General features: G+C 56.3%; 1 long non-coding RNA gene across 1 annotated transcript; it reads right to left on the minus strand.

Moving 5' to 3' along the window:
• Positions 1–204: 204 nt before the first annotated feature.
• LOC106557805 lies at positions 205–5,973 on the minus strand. Its single transcript, XR_005379008.1, has 3 exons — positions 5,772–5,973; positions 2,623–2,762; positions 205–1,571 (listed from the first exon to the last, which is right to left on the minus strand). It is a non-coding gene; the product is annotated as an uncharacterized LOC106557805 (long non-coding RNA).
• Positions 5,974–15,937: the final 9,964 nt, after the last annotated feature.

Raw genomic sequence — 15,937 nt, forward strand, 5'->3', positions numbered from 1 at the left:
GTCATGCCCTTGATGAATAGAGCAGGGACAGGCGGCTGACCTGGACCAGGGAGTGGCCGGGGCGGCGGGCAGGCGGCCTTGGGGCGGAAGGAGGTGAGGCAGAGGGGGCGGGGGGGGGCACAGACACCTGAGTGAGCCATGCAGCCTTCGGCGGGGGCGGGGGGGGGGCCTCCATGCCCGGCCACCCCCTGGGGCTTTGCTCACTGTGCCCGCCATCCAGGGACAGCTCCCCAGCTCACGGGGTGGGGGCTCTTTCCTAGGTGTGTACTGCGGACCCATGCCAGGGCCCCCACCCCGCAGCCCTCTGGGCCGCCCCCGACACAGCACCCGGACTCCAGAAACTCCAGCGTGGGGGTCTGCCTCCCCGAGACCTCGCAGACCTCACAGGAGCAGAGTCCAGCGCTGTCTTGTCACCGCTGCGTCCCCAGAGCCGAGCGCGTAGGAGATGCTCTGTCAGTTTTCATTGCAGGACAAATGATTCTCAGGTTCTCTGCAGCCCGGGTCGGGGCCTGGCGGAGGCTGGCACGTGGCAGGAGCCCGGGCGCTGTTATGCGAACCCGTGACGCCACAGAGGCTTATTGGAAGGAGGGCGGAGGGGGGGGAAGCAGATGGGCTACGGAGCACCCACTACGCGTCGAGCACTGTGCTTTGTGCTTGGACTCTGCCGACGGGGCCTCTTCGACCTCAGAGAGGCGAAGCTGCTAAGGCCAGGACACGAGTCAGTTGGGAACTGGTGAACCCGAGCCTGTCTGGCCATCCTCTCCAACTCCCTAGGAGCACTGTTTTGGGAGCACTAGATGTGAAGTGAGATTCTTACGGGCAGGGTGAGGCCCTGTGGAGAGGAGGGAGGAGTCCTGGGGGAAGGGCATGTGGGACTCAGTATCAGGACCATGGGGCGAAGACCATGCCCGCTTAGGACTCCCTTGTCCCCACTCCCAAATGGAAGCCTCCAAAACTCTTCCAAATTCCTGGGATGAGGGCTGTGGCAGGTTTTTCCTTTTCCACCTGTCCACCTTCCACCTGTCCGCCACTTTCTTCTCCGCTCCCTGGGAGGCTGACCTCCACGGGCTTCCCCCCGACTCCAGCTTCCAGGAGGGATCACCCCATGGGAGGCTGGGAGAAGCGGGGAAGGATGCTGGGGGCACCTCTGCCCTGCTTGGCAGTGTGGCACTCGTTGGCAGAGGCTGTGTCCCTTGGAGCTCCTGCCTCCTACTTGCAGAGGCACCTCAGCTACTGGGCTCCCATAGCTCCATTTCTGTCCCTTCAGGTCTAGGGGTCCCTGCTGTTCCCAAGCCCCTGAGGGTCTGCACCTTTACTACACAGACCTCACTTTACTTCAGTCTCTTCACCTGTGTCCTCCGAGTGACTTGTCACGTCCTGCCTGGATGCTCACAGATGCGGGAGGCATGAAAATTTGGTCCTGTGTCCCAGGAGCTTGCGTTCACCCCACACCTGCTCTGGGCCGGGCACTGGGCTGGGCTGGGCATCCACTGGCTCACTGGAAACTCTCAACCACTGGATCTCCGAGGAAACTTCCAAGGCCCAGAGAGGCCAGGAGTCTGTGAGGGGCCCTGAATGGGGAGGGTGGCAGTCAGGATCTGAAAGGAGTCCCCCTGACTCAGATCCTGCTCTCCTAACCCCAATGCAGCACATGCTTAGTTTCACCCCAACCAGAAACTGGAACCAGCAGACAGCTCCATGGAGCTGTACCCTCATGGTTCTTCAGAAAGACCAGATGTTCTCTGTCCCCTTCGAAAGGCAGCCTGTGGTGGATCCTTTCTGCTTCCTTGGCCCCCAGTGGGCTGCCATGTCAACAAAGAGAAGTGGAGCCCAAGAGAAGAGGCCGCTCCACTGGCCCCCCCTTCCCAGAATCTACGGGAACAGAAGGAAGATCCTTGGGGCACCTGGGTGGCTCAGCGGTTGAGCATCTGCCTTTGGCCCAGGGTGTGATCCTGGGGTCCCAGGATCGAGTCCCACATCAGGCTCCCTGCATGGAATCTGCTTCTCCCTCTGCCTGTGTCTCTGCCTCTCTCTGTGTGTGTCTCTCATGAATAAATAAATAGAATCTTAAAAAAAAAAAAAAAGAAAAAGAGAAAAAGGAGATCCTTGGCTCAGGGCAACCCAGCACCCATTTTACACATGGAGAAACTGAGGCTCAGAGAGGCAAAGGGACTTATTTGCTTAAAACCAATAGGATGTCAACACAGAGCCAGGCCCCGACCCAGGAAGCTCAGCAGCCTTCCCCAGGGCTGGAAAACAAGGCTCAGCCCTGTCAAAGCCAGGCTTCCCTCCCCACTTTCAAGCCCTGGTCCTCTCTCCAGGCACCTGGGAGACTCTCCCGAGCTTATCGATCGCCAGGACAGCCTCGCGTCAATATGGTACATTTTGCTAATTAATCTTTTCCAGATAATTGCAGAAAATTATTGGTTCGTGTGAAGCGGGAGTAGAGAGGCAGCCGCTGTCCCCCCAACCTGCCCAGAGTGGCTTCTGGCAAAGCCCAGGACGCTGGCCTGAACCCTCTGCCCTGCCTCCTACCCCCACTCGCCTTTCCCTGCCTCGAATCTGGGGCAGGGAGCCCTGTTCCCTCCTGCCTCCCGCCCAGCCCCCTTCCAGAATCTTCACCCCTAGGCCAGCTCTCTCAGCACTGCTCTGGGATGCAGGGGAAAACCCTGGGAGCAGAGATGGTCCTAGGTTCAAATCCCAGCTCCACAATGACTGGCTGTGCAACCTTTGACGAGTTCTTTGACGTCTTTGAGCCTCCGCTGAAAAGCAAAAAAGAATGTATCATTTCTGCATCCCCGGCTGCTTCTAAAGACAAAACAAAAGAAGGCCTTTTAATACTGATCTACCATGACTTCTGCAACCAATAGCAACCCCGACCAGCAACAGCCAATGCTGACCACAGGCTTTGCCACATTCCAAGCAGTGTTCAGAGTGTCTGACAGGTGCTGTCATCATCCCCACTTTATAGAAAGGGAGACTGAGGCCCTAAAGTTGCTCAGACAGTGAGAGGCCAAGACTGAGATCCTGCTCAGTACCTGGGATGCCAATCTCTGCCTTATTCGGTGTCACTAAGCCCGGAAGAGTGCCGGGCATGGAGACGTGTTGCCACGAACAAGCCCTCCACATCATCTCCAATGCCAGGGGATACCAGCCCCGGGTGGGAAGGAGATGGGGTGGGATGCCAAGGGTGGCACAGGCCTCAGAGGCGCCCACGGTTTCCTATTCCAAGCCTCCACGTCCCCAAACCCTGAGCCCACCTCGAAGGGCCCCAGGGAGTCATCAGTGGGCAGGGGTAGACACAGGGCCCTCCCCCTTGCCCCATGGTCCTTGGTCTAAAGCGGACCCCTGGATAAAGTTCCCTATCCCTTTGGGGTTTCTCTCTTTCTCCCAAATATCATTGACTACCTCACCTCGCTCGCTGGGCTGTATATACCTGTTCCTAATAAACCTCTAAGACTTTAATGAACTAAATAGCAAATTACTTTTTTATTCAAGAATGAAATTTCATCATATTCATAATTCATATTTTATTTCAGACATCTGCTGCTGATTACATTACATTTAACTAAAATTAGATGATGCTCAGAATGCAATTAAGGCTTTGCTAAATTCTCCGGCCCACCAATGCCGGCGGAGCTCAGCGGGGGCCGCTAGGAGCCTAATATGTAATTAGGAGCTATTTTCTAGCTGTTTTTAAAGTCTGAAAATTAGCTGCCTTTATTAATCACACAGACAAATATAAAGTGGAACCAACGCTCGCTGAAATTTCTAAAAGGGATTTTTTGTTTAATTATACACCACAGAGCGCTGTGACTCGTTCTGCATGTTGATTTGTTGTGCACTGACATTTTGACAACTGGTTCTCAATTTGTCTGTCGTAGTTAGGCAACAACAAAGCCGACAGTAATACTTTAACTTTCAAAACCTTCAGTGTGCCGGGGAGAGGGATTTTGGCACTCCTGGCTGCGGGCCCCGCGGCTCGGGCTCTGGAAGCAGCGGGAGCCAGGGACCCGGGGAGGAGGGCAGGCCAGGGCCGGGAGGGGCTCCGCTGAGAAGCCGGGGGGCGCTGGGGGGGGAGGTGGACAGGAGTCTGGAGGTCCAGAAGCAAGCCCCAGCTCTGCAGGGTGGCTCAGTGCCCTCCTGTGCACCCGGACCGGCTGGGAGCCTGAGATCCAGAAGGAGTCTCCATGAGCTAAGACTGGGTCTCCTTTCTGCCGTGTGCCAGACCTTGCACTAAGGGGTGCTGTGCATCATCCAGGCCTTGCCCCTCCGAGGGGCGCTTCTGTTATCTCAGCGCACAGGGCATGCAGCTGAGGCTCGGTGACTCGTGGCCGGCCGGCAGCGACCACGCCACAACTCAGCTCCAGTTGGCTCCAGTATCCGTTGTTTTAACTACTGGATTCACCTGCCTGGTCTGGCGCCCCGAGCAGGGGCGGCTCTCTGAGCCTCGCTGCCCATCTGTGTGGCTCAGATACGGTGGAGCAGCTTTGCCAGGCCCGCGTCTGACGCTGTAGCCAGCTGCCCCCTCGGTAGCCGACTGTCCTACCTGCAGCTCTGCTGGGGGCCAAGGAAGGGGTACGCAGTGGGGTACAACTCCTGGATGGGTCCTCAGCCCCAGTGCAACTCCTGAGCACTCTCCATGCCCCGTCCTGGGCCAGCACCACCCAGTGATGTCTGGAGTCCCAGGGACAGAGTGGCTGCCAAGGGGCCAATGCCACCCATGCTAACGCCAACAACAACGGTAGGAATGGCAGACAGCTTTTTCGGGTGTGCTAGCGGCGTGTCACTTTGCTGTCTGTATTCTCCCACAAATCGTATGAGGTGGGATCACAGCTGAGCTGGGCATCTCAAAGCCTGGGTTCAAACCGCTCTTGCCACTTCCCAGCTGGGATGGCCATTGGGCAGGGTGTCTCGCCTCTCTGCATCATTAAAGTGAGGATCCTGATGGCACCCAGCTCTCTGGGTTCTGGTGAGGACCCGAACCGGATATTGGGTACTTGGTGCAGATGAAGCCTCAGCCAATGGAAGCTACCTGTTACTACCCCCATTTAACAGACAGGGCCACTGAGGATCTGTAGGGTGAAGTACTGGCCCTAAAGTACGTATCGTTGAGCTGAGAACGGCACCCAGGTGGTCTGATCCTGCACGCTCTCACCCCAGCACGCGGATGCCTCCCTATTACCCACCAGGGTAGGAGAGGGGCCTAAAGATGGGGGTGCCTGGGTGGCTCAGTCAGTTGAGCATCTGCCTTCAGCTCAGGTCTGATCTCAGGGTCCTGGGATGGAGCCCCACATCGGGCTCCCTGCTCCAAGGGGAATCTGCTTCTACCTCTGCCCCTCCCCCTCTGCTCACACTTGCTCTCTCTCTCTCCTCTTTCTCAAATAAAAAAATAGAACAAAACAAAACAAAACAAAAAAAGACCCACCATGAGGTCTGGGCTGTCCCATCTGGCCACCGTGGCTACTTCTGGGGGCCCCCAGGCTCTCATCTCCTTCCTGTCCCCCAGAGGGGGTACAAGCAGTCTTTGGCTGGAGCCAAGGCAAGGTGGTGCCCACCATGGGGTCTTCTGCCCCTCCTGATCCCAGGCCAGGGGAACCAGCACCCACCACCTGCCAAAACCTGTTTTCAGGAGTCAGCCCCACGTCCTCCTCCTGCCCCCAGAATCACCTGATGAAAATGCCAACGGAGAAAAGGAGGTTTTTTTGGGTGACAATGAAACTGTCAATAAAATCTCAAACGCAGGGATAGGCAATGACTATTTCACTTACTCTGACAGTTGAGATTTTGCTGGGGAAGGAAAGTGACAGGCATCTGCTGACATCAACACCACTTCTTTCGGAGAACAACCCACGGGAAAGGCGGCCCCAGAGACCTGTCTCACCCAGACGCCGGCTGGGCCGGGGCTGCTGCAGTTGTCAGAGGAGCGGGGGTCAGCATGGAGGAGCGGCTGGACGCCCTGACTCCATCAGCTCATTGTTTATCCCATGACCCCCCTTGGAGCGCTGACATGCACCAGGCTCTGTGCTGGGGCTGGCCAGAGACGAAGAGAAGCAGAATTCCTGCCCTTAAGCGTATTATGAATTCTGTTGTGTTTCCCCCCAAAAGACACCGTGAAGCCCTAAACCCTGGTACCTGTGGATGTGACCTTACATGGAAATAGGATCTTAGTAGATGTCATCGAGTTGGGGCCAATAGGGTGGGCCCTAATCCCAAGTGACTGGTGTCCTGATAAGAAGGAGAAAGGCAGGCAGCCCCAGTGGCCCAGCGGTTTAGTGCCGCCTTCAGCCCTGGAGACCCGAGATCGAGTCCCATGTCAGGCTCCCTGCATGGAGCCTACTTCTCCCTCTGCCTGTGTCTCTGCCTTTCTCTCTCTGTGTCTGTCATGAATAAATAATAAAATAAAATAAAATAAAATAAAATAAAATAAAATAAAAAAGAAGGGGAAAGGCCACATGAGATAAAGACACAGAAGAAGCCACATGGAGAAGCCACCATGGGGCTACAGAGGCAGAGAGCAGAGGGATGTGGCTGCGAGCCGAGGGATGCAAGGAATGAGGCCACCACCAGAGCTGGAAGAGGCAGGGAAGGATTCCACCCAGAGTCTTGGAGGGAGCCTGGCCCTACGGACACCTTGCTCTCAGACTTCTGGCCTCCAGAACCATGCAAGAATACATTTGTGTTGTTTCCAGCCTCCCAGTCTGTGGCACTTTGTTGTGACAACCCCAGGGCACTAAGATAAAAGGCACCCCTGCAACTAGGGAATCAGCTGAGGCCTACCCCTGGCAGGAAACCATCAAAAAAGGAGTGTACCTCCTCCCTGAACAGAGGAGAGAAATTGGAGCCCCAAACCAAGGCCCCACCTTGGTTATCTTCCCATTAATCACCTCCTCTCCACTTGTCCCTGATGCCACCTGCCCCTTCTAGACATTGCTGCTGTCTCTCACTCCCCACTCCCCTTCTCCGTCCATCATGCCACAGCCAGAGGACTTTCAAAAGTACAGCTGTGACCTGCCCTCCTAAGCCTAATTCCCACCCTGGCTCCCCAGGGTCTTCAAGGTAAACGTTGCCTCATGTTGGCCCTGGCGCCATCTGAATGCCAAACCACCTGTGGCTTCTCTGCATGCTCCAGCTCAGCTCAACTCAGTGCCTTTGCTGCCAGGAACGCCCTCCCTCACCTTCCAGCTCAGCCAAAATTCTGCCCAGGCATCTCCTCCTCTAGGAAGCTTTCCCTGATCCCCTTCCCACACACCAGGTGGGATGTGTACCCCCCCTTCCTGGGCTCCCATGATAACTCAGAACCTGCTCCTCTTTACTATCATTGCCAGTTTGCTTATCTGGTTCTGCCCTGTGTGCCCTGGAAGGCAGGGATGGGTCTCATTCACCCCAGGGACCCCAGCGCACAGCACATAGTTTGAGGTTAGGTAGGATGTCCACGGGCTTCCTTGACCAAGAAGCTCACTCTGGGAAGCAACACTGGCCCAGCCATTTAGACCTGGGCCAGGTGGCCTCCTGCCTGTGACATCCTGTGAGATTGCCCAGGGTTGAGGGAAAGAAAGTGGCTTTGGGGTCAGAGGATCTGGGCAGGCTGGCTGGGCACAAATAAAATATGATTTTATTTTTTATTCATAGACACACAGAGAGAGAGGCAGAGACACAGACAGAGGGAGAAGCAGGCTCCATGCAGGGAGCCTGATGTGGGACTTGATCCCTGGTCTCCAGGATCACACCCCAGGCTGCAGGCGGCACCAAACCGCTGTGCCACTGGGGCTGCCCGAACCTCAGCATCTTTATCTGTGAAATGAGAACAGTAAGACCTATAACTTGGGGCCTAATTGTGATTATTAATGGTTATTGTCCTTATAATGATGGTTGACTCATTGTCATTCTTAGATATCATGTGGACTTCCATTTCCAAAATCCATTTGCCCTTCAGGATGAGCTTTCCTGACCCATTCCTCAGAATTGTGAATCATACATGCATCATTATGAGAGTGTCCAAAGTTTCTATTTTTCATTTAATTCTTGTAACTCTTTACATATGAATATGTTGCCTTCCCAACTGGATGGCATCTTCCTTACCAGCATGGACTGTGCCATACTTCAGTGGCTCTTGAATGACTCAGCAACTGCTGCTCCATTGATTTGAAACCCTCATTGCCCACTCAGGGCCTAATACAAATCTGAAACAATCTGAGCACCTGATCTGAGGAGGAAAGTGCAGGGCAGAGACTACAAACTGGATTTGGGGTCAGGTGGACCTGTTTCCACCTGGTTCTGCCTGGAACAGGCTGTGTGGCCAAGGACCAGTCTTTTCACCTCTCTGAGCCTTAGTTCTCCCTTTTGCAGAATGGGGGATAGAGTACCCACTCTTCAGTACATCAGGAGTCAGCGTACACAAAGGTGCCTGGTACACTGCGGATGCTACATGGACGAGCAGGTGTCTGGCCTCGGTCTTGGACTCCACCCCAGCTCCCATCCTTCCCAGCTGGGTTGCGGGACATACCCCAACACAACTCGGAACCTCAGCGTTCTGCTCTGGAGAATGGGGACAATGCCCACCCCAGAGAACCGTGTTGAGAATGAAAAGCAGTTGTGCATGTCAAGCCTGACATGGAGACCATGTGCAGGAAGCGGTGGCTGTTATTGTATTGCCATGCATTTTTAAAAATTTATTTATTCATGAGAGACACGGAGAGAGAGAGAGGCAGACACACAGGCAGAGGGAGAAGCAGACGCAGGACTCAATCCCGGGACTCCAGGATCTCGCCCAGAGTCAAAGGCAGATGCTCAACCACCAAGTCATCCAGGTGCCCCTATTGCCCCACATTTGATAAAAGGTCAGACCTGTGCTGCTCTAGGGCCAGGGCCCCCCAGAATCTGGTAAACAGAGTGAGGAAGGGGGTGTAGACAGTGCTGGCAGCATCACGCCCTTCCCCAACAATGAGGACATCTCCTACCCTGGGGCCCATCCAGCCCAGCACTTCAAAGGACTTTAGAAATGCTTTTTGTCTCACCAGTGCCCCGGCAGGGAGAGGGAGGGTCTGTGGAGGCCCTTTTGGCCTCTGAGGGAAGAAAAGATAAGAAAGGAGGTGCCCTAGCCCTCTCCCACCAGGATCCCAACCCCCACCCACTCCCAAATCCAGCAAACCCCTTTGGAGGCCAGGCCAGCCAGGTCCCCTGAGCAGAGGAAGGTATCCACCCATCCTGCAGGCAAGAGGGCCCATTCCCCTCTACTTTCCTTCTCCTCCTCCATTCGTTCATTCATAAGACCTCAAGCTCTCATGTGCCAGGCACTGTGCTAGACTCAGTGAGACGGCAGTGAGCTAGAAGCCGTGCTATCTGCCGCCAGGGAGCTGGCTGTTTACCGGGGTGCCAGGTGAGGTACCAACAAATAACTGCACGGTTAGGAAATAAATCAAAGGCAGAGATGGGAGGGGACAGGGGCATTCCACGCAGAGTAAACAGCAGGGGCAAAGGCCCTGGGGTGGCATTTAATTCTGCCATCATCATCGTTGTTGTCGTCGCCACCTCTGCTGTCATCTGCCCGGCACTCCCCCTGTGAACTCATGCAGCGCCGTGAATCTCCGTATTTCCCATCTCCTACGCTGGAATCTAAGCTTCCTGAGGGTGGGCACGGGGTCCGCTCGGCCCAGTACGGCTTCCCTGGTGACTCAGACCGGCGCGCGGCACAGGGTTGTCCCTCAATCCCGTTTGTTGAGTGAAGTGCAGAGTGAACAGGCACGCCCCGTGCTAAGGGCCCTACACCTGCTACCCGGTTTAATCCCCACAAATCAGCAGATGAGCTGGTTGTCGGTGAAGACACCGCAGCTCAGAGAAGGGTGTTTGCCCAAGGCCACGCAGCCAGCAAGTGACAGAGTGGATTCAGACCCAGTTCTCTCTGGGCTCTTTCTCTCCACTGCCCAGGCCTAGGGTGTGTGTGTGGGGGGGGGGGGGGGGGAAACGGGCAAGGCTGGGGGCGGCGGGCTGTGCAGCAGACAGCAGGGCCCCCAGCCACCTCCCCTTGAAAGGAAGCAGGTCTAAGAGGGATGGTCCGGCGGGCTCCATAAATAACCCAGGTCCCTGGGCCCTGCCGGAGGTTTAGCGGCCGAGAGTGAGTGTGTAATACAAACAGCTCTAATCCCCTGTCAGTTAAACTGGATATCAGAGGAGACAAGCTTCCGAGCGGGGAGGCCTAATTGAATCGAATTGAAAAGGCGGAATGGGCAGCGGGGCCAGGAGGCGGGATGCGGCCGAGCGGGAGCAGGAGCGCAGCTGGCCGGGCCTCCCCGGCTCTGGCGGCGGGACTCCAGCCCCCACTGCAGGGAGGGGGTGGGGGGGGTCCCCAGCCAGGGCACTCCGCCCCCTCCGGCCTCCCCTTTATCTGCTGGCTCTGCCATCTTCTCTGCATTTCTGACCCTTTCTCTGTTCCCTCTGTTATCTCGAATAATGTCACTGCCTCTTTAGAATCTATTCATCAGAGCAGAAAGAAGCCAATGCTGACTCTGATAAAAAAAAAAAAAAATACCATCTGTGCCTCCCGGGGAAGAGCTCTGCACCCAACCTCTGGCGCCCCCGCCCGCCCCCGCCCCCGCCCGCCTGCCATTTCGCGGGGCGCCTGAGGGGTAATCGGATTCCACCGGAGGCAGGGTGCCCTCCCACAGGTGGTGCCCTCACTCCCCTCGCTCGCCCAAGCCAGGGGGAGATGGGCTCTGAAAGAGGTCTCAACCCCGGGTGGCTCTCCGTCTGCACAAGAGCCTGATTTGGCCATTTGAGCTTTTCTTTTAGTTGGTTGGACAGTATTTTAAAAACAGGGTTATTTCATCCCCAAATCTAGATTCTGAATTCTCTTTGAAAACTGGATAGGAAGGTTGGACGACCGTGGGTCCACCTCCCATAGACAACACATGGCTGGAGCTTGGGGTGGGGGCGCGACATCCTTCCCCCAGCCTGATCCCACCAACTGTGTCACCTGCCCAGCCCCTGGAGGTTTGCAGGGGTGAGACCTCCGAGTCCGGTGGGGGCGGGGTTGTCCCTCGGAGTGGTGGTGGTGGTGGTGTTGGGGGGGGGGTGGAAACCTTCAGGGCACTTTTCTTGGGGCTGGAAATATCTTCAGGGATGATAGGAAACCAAGGCCCAGACAGGGGAAGCCATTTGTCATCACACAGCATTTCAGACATCTCCCAACTTAGGGATGCCCGGGTGGCTCAGTGGATGAGCATCTGCCCTCCGCTCAGGTTGTGATCCCGGGGTCCTGGGATCGAGTCCCGCATTGGGCTCCCCGCAGGGAGCCTGCTTGTCCTTCTGCCCATGTCTCTGCCTCTCTCTGTGTCTCTCATGAGTAGATAAATAAAATCTTAGAAAAAAAAAATCTCCCAACTTGTGGACAGTGTGTTCCTCAACCACATGAGGCAGATGGGGCAGAGGCGGTCCTGACCCTGGCCCACCATGCCTCACTCCTTGCTCCCCATCAAAGCCTGGTAGGACTCCCGTATCTGTGCATGCACTGCCAGCCCTCCCGGGAGCAGGCTCCACTAGCAGGGGTGCCAGTGTCTCCCAGGGCAAGCAGGGACACATCGCAGCCCTGGCCACTGGAATGCCCCATCTCAACCCAGAGCCCTGAGATGGTCATGCGGCCTGGGTTCAGATCCCAGCTCTGCCACAAACACACTGCGTGACCATGGGTGGGTCACGGTTCTTCTGTGTCTCCGTTTCCCCATCTACAGGGTTTATAGGTCCTTCAGCTCTATCAGGGAATGCCACCTGTCTCAAATGGTGGATCTGCCTCTCTGGGGCAGGTGGTAGGACCTGGGAATCTGGGGGTGAGAGCCCTTCCAGTCGATGCCCACCCACAAGGCCACCCACATGCACAACGGTGCCAGTGTGGGCCTTAGAGGGCCATTACATGTGCTCCCCTCCCCCAGCCTGGCTGTGGCTAGGAGCCCCCCCCCCCCCATGAAAGTCAAAGGGCATGCAGAGCAGACTGGATGCTATCTTGGTAACAGAAGGCAGGTGCTCAGTCTGAGGGGAGCCTCTTCCCTCAGAGTCACATCCCCAACTCCCAGACCCACGATGCTCACTGGTCTTGGCGACCACAGGTGTGGGGCAGCTCCACCAAAGCCACCTCCTCACCCGGAGTCCCGCCAACCTTCTCCCTCTGGAAGCAGGACGAGTCCAGAAAACCTAGCCTTGCCCAACAAGGACAGTGCGGGGAGCCTGGGCTTTGCAGCCAGATGCTACTGGGCTCCAGTTCCCGCTTGGCCACCTCCGGGCGGTCATGTCACAACTCTGAGGCTCAGTTTCCCCCATCTCAGATGATAAGAGCATCTCCCACTTGCTGGAAGCCCACACCACGCACCAGCTCCAGGCTCTGTGTGATGTGCAATGCTGCCGGCATTTCCACTCTGCGGACAAGGAACCCGGGGCTCAGAGAGGGGATGTGGCCAGCCCCAGTCCCTCAGCTACAGGTGATCGGCCGCAGAACAAGGCCAGACCTGCCTGACCCCAGAGCCACAAAATAGTGATCCCTGGCAAGAGGAAACAGGGACATGAGGTCAAAGCTCCTGACGCAGGAGGGCACTATTATCTCAATGGACGGGGTAACCGAGGCCCAGAGAGGGCGAGATACCGGCATAAGATCCCACAGCAAGCCGCCTTCCGGTTTTCTCCTCACAGCCGGGGGGTCACCCAGAGACCCATCAGGCATAGCTTCTGACCCTGCTGACTTCCTGGCTTGGAGCAGGAGCCCTCTCCCAACCCCAGCCTCAGGTTCCTGTAAAACCCCCACTTTCCTCACAGGCATGCTGTGGGTACAGGTGGAGGGTGCGGGTGTGAAGGCACCCAGAGCCACAGGCCGGCGCACCCAGGGGTCCCCTAGGCAGCCCCACCAGCAGCCTGGCTTCCCCAAAGCTCTGCCCAGTTCCTGGCATACAGTAGGTACACATTTAGTATTTGCTGATTGAGAGCGTCCAGGAGCTCCGACCCGTGGGGGCGGAGGGCAGGGAGGATGCCCAGGGGGCCCGAGAGGCCAGGTTCAAGCCAGGTGCCCCCATCAGCATTCAGGTGATACCACGGCCTCAGCCAGTACATTATGCAAATGCCTCGAAATGGATGTTTTCGTTATCAGATTTAAAACATTGTATGAGAACAGACTCAGTTAATCTCCTGAGCCAGGGAGGGGTTTGGCAGGAGAGCCTGTAAAAAAAAAAAAAAAAAAAAAAAAAAAAAAGTCCAATTCCCGTCTCTTCCCCTGTGTAATTAGGCTGCTCCCCGCTCTGTTAGCCCATGAGGGTGGTGAGCACGGGGGCATTCGGGCCTCCCCTGACTCTCCCCCCTGCTGGGAGGGGGTGGGGATGGCCCAGGAGGACAGGAAGGGCCTTGCTCTCTCCTTCGGGCTGTGGCTCCCCAATTCCTGCCCCACCTCGGTTTATAGGAAGGAGCAGACCCCCCGCCCCGCCGAGCCCCACGCTGGCCCGTTTTCCTGCAGCCTGGTTTGTCACATTACAAACTTTACATGGAAAAAAGTAAAACTGATTGATCTGATTTTTTTTAAAGATTTTATTTATTTATTCATGAGAGACACAGAGAGAGAGAGAGGCAGAGACACAGGCAGAGGGAGAAGCAGGCTCCATGCAGGGGGCCCGACGTGGGACTCGATCCCAGGTCTCCAGGATCATGCCCTGGGCCGAAGGCAGGCGCTAAACCACTGAGCCACCCAGGGATCCCCTCTGATCTGATTTACTAGCTTGAGCCAGTGTACCTGGGGCCCTTGTCTGCCTCTGTTTTGACAAGTCACGGGGTGTGGCGCTTGTTCAACCCACCACCTGGGTTTAAATGGGGTGGCGGCTCCGGGTGGTGCTGAGAGGAGAACCCACTGTGTGCTTCAGCAGCTTGGGCACTTGGCCTGTTGCTGTGTTGGCAGGACTACAGGGGGTCCAGGGTGTGGGCGGCAAGGATGGCCGAGGGGCGGAAGAGGTGAGCTGAGCTGGTGCCTCTGGGGTGGAAGCAACATTTTGGCCATGACGATTAGGCAGGGATTGGAGAGGGGGCTTTGGGACGTCCCTGGTCATCTCCTGGAGAACAGTGCAGAAGAGTGGCCAAGAACAAGGCTCTGAAGTCACACACACCTGGGTTCAAATTCCACTCTGTCGCTTGCTTGCCTTGTGATCCAGGGGCAAGTCACTTCCCTTCCCTGGCCTCGGTTTACTCATCAACAGAATGGGGAGAAGGAGGACACCTATCTCATTGAACTGAGCGGATTCACAGGGTGAGGCATACAGAGCAGTAGGCAGCATGCAGGGTGTGCACAGGTGTTCAGGAGGGTTGGCTGTGAGCAACTCGGGGGCTGACAAAGCCACCAGGAGGGGCTGGACTCTGAACGATGAATGCAGCTGATGGGACGTTCTGCAAGCTAACTGGCCAGGTCTCTTGAGTAAGCTGTGTCATGGAGAAATAAGGTGTGCAAACACGTGTAGGGCTGCTGTGTGGACTAAAAGAGAACTTAGGGCTGTAACAGCCAGATGTGTGGTCCTGGACAGGATTCTGGGTTTTGGGGGGACAACTAGGCAGAGATGTAACTGTGGCCTGGGAATTAAGGGGCAAACATATTCTAGGCATGTTGCTTAACCCCTCTGCCTTACTGCCTGGCACACGGTGGGGCAAAGGCACTGGCCCAAACATACCGGGATGGCAGGGCGGGCCAGACCTTGCGTGCTGACCTGCAGCCAGCTCCCCTAACTCCACAGGCTGCCAGCTGCCAGTCCGTGGGGGGAGCAAACCGTTCCCGACAGAGAGAGCACGGGTGCAAATCACAGTAGCTACTGTCTGCCGTGAGTCACAATATTTGCTGCCTGTCTCCCGACGTGAGACCTCTGCCAGCCTGGAGGAACTGTGAGCTTGAGGCTGTGAGGGTGGGTGTTAAATCTACCATAGGCTGCAGAGGCTGGGAGCGGCTCCAAATGCTGACTTGAGAGATTGTTCTTCTCCAGTTGGCAAAGTGGGCACTGGCTATGTGACCACCTCTTCGGGGAGGGAGCCAGGAGGGAGGTTGGAGAGGCAGTGGGCACTGGCTGTTTCTCTCCAGCAGTGATCCCCGGGGTCTCAACCTAGGGGGCTTGGACAACCAGGGCTGGGTGCTTCTAGCCAACTCTGCACCGCTCTGAAATTCCTGAGCTCTGAGAGACACTCAGTCTCTCAGCACAGGACAGTTACGGTGATGAGCATCCGCGAGCACCTCCTGTGTGCCAGGCACGGTGCCATAGGCTTCGCGTGCACTTTCTCACGCACTCTTCACAAAACCTCTCTCAGGGGGGTATTACTAGTTTTTCCACCTTCCAGAAGAGGAGTCTGTGGCTTCCCGAAGTGGATGGGCTTGCCTGAGGTCATGTAGCCAGTGGGTGGTAGAGGTGAATGGAAGCCCAGGCAGAGCTTAGTTGACCTCTGGGGTCATCTAACTCAGTGTCCTCAGCCTTGACTCTGCATTAGAAGAATCACCTGGGAGCTTCTGAAAACTATCCAGGGCTGTATCTTGGTGAGATTAGTTATATCAGGGATGCCTGGGTGGCTCAGCAGTTTGGAGCCTGCCTTCAGCCCAGTGTGTGATCCTGGAGTCCTGGGATCAAGTCCCGCATCAGGCTCCCTGCATGGAGCCTGCTTCTCCCTCTGCCTGTGTCTCTGCCTCTCTCTCTGTGTCTCTCATGAATAAATAAATAAAATATTAAAAAAAAAAGATTAGTTATATCAGAACACTGGGGGTGAGGCAGGCATTCCAGGGTAGTTTTGATGTGCAGCTGGGAGTGAGAACCCCAGGCAAGAAGGGGGGTGCTCCCTGCAAATGCAAACTATCTACAAATGCAATGGAAGAGATCAGTGGCCAGGAGTAGGCACCACTGAGGCTGGGGGTGATGGCTGGGGTGAGGCGGTACCGGCCAAGGCATGC

The sequence above is a fragment of the Canis lupus genome, chromosome 26 (assembly GCF_011100685.1).
Source record: "Canis lupus familiaris isolate Mischka breed German Shepherd chromosome 26, alternate assembly UU_Cfam_GSD_1.0, whole genome shotgun sequence".
Taxonomy (NCBI): domain Eukaryota; kingdom Metazoa; phylum Chordata; class Mammalia; order Carnivora; family Canidae; genus Canis; species Canis lupus.